The sequence below is a fragment of the Melospiza georgiana genome, chromosome 15 (assembly GCF_028018845.1).
Source record: "Melospiza georgiana isolate bMelGeo1 chromosome 15, bMelGeo1.pri, whole genome shotgun sequence".
In the NCBI taxonomy this organism is placed as follows: Eukaryota; Metazoa; Chordata; class Aves; order Passeriformes; family Passerellidae; genus Melospiza; species Melospiza georgiana.
The window spans coordinates 16,961,650-16,964,967 of record NC_080444.1 but is presented as its reverse complement, the minus strand read 5'-3'; positions in this window follow the sequence as shown (position 1 = coordinate 16,964,967).

The following is a 3,318-nucleotide window of genomic DNA, read 5'->3' as shown; positions in this document are numbered from 1 at the left end:
TTCACAGGATTTACAGAGTCCTTCAGCAGCTCCTGCCTCCATCCCAGCTGCCCAAGAGCCGCCATGTCCAGGGTGGCTCTGGGGAGAGCAGAGCTGCACACAGGGCATGGCCACAGGGCTGCAGCAGAGCCAACGGGGACACCCGGGGACACAGAGGGAAGGGGGGAGAACTGACCCCAAAAGGGGCACAGTGAGATGAGCAAGGAGCCCAGAGCCACCCCAGCATAGCAGCAGCCATGGGACACCTGCACAGAGGGGACAAACGGGTGGCAGTGGCAGAGCTGGGGCAGCGCTGTGGCAGAGCAGTGGCTGTGGCAGTGACAGTGACAGTAGCAGAGCTGTGGCAGTGGCAGAGCTGTGGCAGTGCCAGTGGCTGTGGCAGTGACAGTAGCAGAGCTGTGGCTGTGGCAGTGGCACGACAAGGCTGTGGCAGCGCTGTGGCAGAGCTGTGGCTGTGGCAGGGCTGTGGCAGGGCTGTGGCAGGGCTGTGGCAGAGCAGTGGCTGTGGCAGTGGCAGAGCTGTGGCAGTGGCAGAGCAGTGGCTGTGGCAGTGGCAGAGCTGTGGCTGTGGCTGTGGCAGAGCTGTGGCTGTGGCTGTGGCAGTGTCAGGGCTGTGTCAGGGCTGTGTCAGGGCTGTGTCAGAGCTGTGGCAGGGCAGCAATGTGTGACCCCTCCCAGCCCCTCCCAGCCCAGCCAGGGCCGGGGCTCCCCCAGCTCCCCCATTGGCAGCTCAGCCCTGCAGCAGCTCCAGGTCACCTCCCCATCCCGCTCTTTACAGCAGCCAGGACCTGCCCTTTGGTTTATTTAAGCACTGACAGTGATTCAAAAGTGTTGGAAGAGCAATTTTTCAGCACTGCCTAAAAATAGCGGGGTGAGATTCCAGAGCTGCCTCCAGCAGCACCGGCCGGCCCGGCTGCCCGGGACAATGGCATTTGTAACCCACGAGTGACAACAGCACAGGCCGAGCTCCAGCTCCCGAAATAACAACTCAGAAAGGGCAAATTGTGGCTTTAATTACAGCCAGACAAAAAGGAGCGTTTCAGAAGAGCATTATCAGAGTATCTGAGCAAGCAGGGCCAGCTGGAAAGCGAGTGGGGAATGCAGAGGGAGCGGGGCGGCCTCCCCACACAGACACCCCAAATTCCAGGTGTTCCTGAGGGGAGAGGCACACGCAGCTGGAGCTTTCAGAAAAGCTGAAGCCTTTGGCACAAGGGAAAAAAACCCTTCAGAGAGCCAGAAGGAGCTGATGAACAGTGACAAGGTGCCTCCAGCCCCACATCAAAACCCAGGAGCACACAGGGATGGGCCCTCTGAACCTCCCCAACGTGCACAGAAGAAACTCCATGGGACATCCTGGAGTGACTCTTCTTCTCTCAGTTCCAGATAACCAAGATTGGATCCCTTCTGGGGAAATAGTCATTCCTCACAGAATCCTGCCCAGCTTCCAATCCCAAACCTGCTGGAGGTGCCCAAACACGGCCCCATCAAACTCCCCAGTCCCAGCAGCAACCCCGATCCTGGCAGCTGAAAGGAAGCAAAGTTTCACCACGGATCTCTCCAGAGCCCTTGCATGGGTGAGGAGCTGCTGGGAGAATTCCAGGTGCCAGGCACTGAGGTGACCCAGCACACCCAGCCACAGCTGTGCTCTCACTGAAACGAGCAGGGGAAGAGCCGGGAAGCAGCCAAACTCCACGGGGAAAGAGCAGCTCAAACTCAGCTGTGACAGCAGAGCAGAGCTCTGGGCATCTCTCCACAGCAGCCAGGCCTCGCTGCTCCTCTTGGATTGCACAGCTGGAAAGCAGAAACCAGGCTTGGTGCTGCCAGTAAAGGGTCAACTGAGAAATATCTGGGATTTTATTAAGCAATACACACACACACACACACATCCCTGGCTGCACCAAATGGGGAGGCTGCAGGAGCACTTCTCTGCAGGCAGTAGCTTCCCCTCACTGCACCAACTGAAGGGATTATTTTTATATTTTTAATTTAGTGCTGAGCTCAGCTTGATGCCTTTACCTACACCAAGAGCTGAACAGTATCACTTTTGTTTTCCTGGGTCACACAGAGTGTGAGATTTGTGCATCACTTTAATGTCTGCTCCAGCAGAAACCTCCCATGTCCAAAATTCGGGAATCCAGAGAATGGAGAACAAGCCAGGCTGTCCCACCTGCCACAGCTGCAGATGAGGCACTGTGTGAGGCAGAGCACGAGCTTGGCAGTCTCAGCCCCAGGAATAACTCTGCCAACCCCCAGTGTGGCAGCAACAGGCCAAGAGCCTCACACCAAACCCTGCTGTTCCCATGGAAGGTGGAGCCTCAGCCTTGGAGAACCTCAGCCAAAAGCCCTGATATTAATGATACCTCTCCCAAACTGCCTGCCCAGCTGTGGGAGCAGGAGGGGCTCCCTGGGCAGCCAGGGACACACGTGGGTGGCCACAGGAGAAGCCAGAGGTCAGGGCAGGCCCACAGAGCCAGGGCTGGCCCAAGGGGCAGAGTAGAAAAGGCTTCTTAAAAAACACCCTGGGGTTCTGGGCTTGGGATGCTAAGGGCAGGGTGCTGCTGCTGCAGGCTGTCCTTCCTCTGCCTCAGGTGTTCAGAGCACCCAGGTAACACAGCCCAGCTGCCTTTGGGCCTTTCTTGGGTTTCTCCCTCCTTCGGAAGCCACAGTTTCAAGCTCCAGCTTCAAAGAGGCAACTGAGTGTGCTGGAGAAACAGAACCATGGAATCACTGAGGTTGGAAAAGCCCTCCAGGATCATGGAGTCCAAGCTGCGCCTGGTCCCCTCCTTGTCCCCAGCCCAGAGCACTCAGTGCCACCTCCAGCCCTTCCTGGGACACCTCCAGGGATGGGCACTCCAAACCCCCCTGGGCAGCCCCTCCCAATCCCCGAGCCCCCTTTCCATGGGGAAATTCCTGCTGTGCCCACCCTGGGCCTGCCCTGGCCCAGCCTGAGGCCGTTCCCTCTGCTCCTGTCCCTGTTCCCTGGAGCACAGCCCGACCCCCCGGCTGTGCCCTCCTGTCAGGAGCTGTGCAGAGCCACAAGGGCCCCCTGAGCCTCCTTTGCTCCAGGCTGAGCCCCTTCCCAGCCCCCTCAGCCTCTCCTGGGGCTCCAGCCCCTCAGTGTCCTTGCTGCAGAGAGGGGCCAGAACTGGGCACAGCCCTCAGGGGCCTCAGCAGGGCCAGCACAGAGAGAAACATCCAGAAACACAAACTGAGCTGTGAAAGAGCTGCCTCCAACCTCCAGCCCTGAAGCTGGCATTGAGCTGAGAGCAAAAAGCAAAGAGTTTCCTGGGCTAGAGAAAATAAACCAGGAGTCTGTAC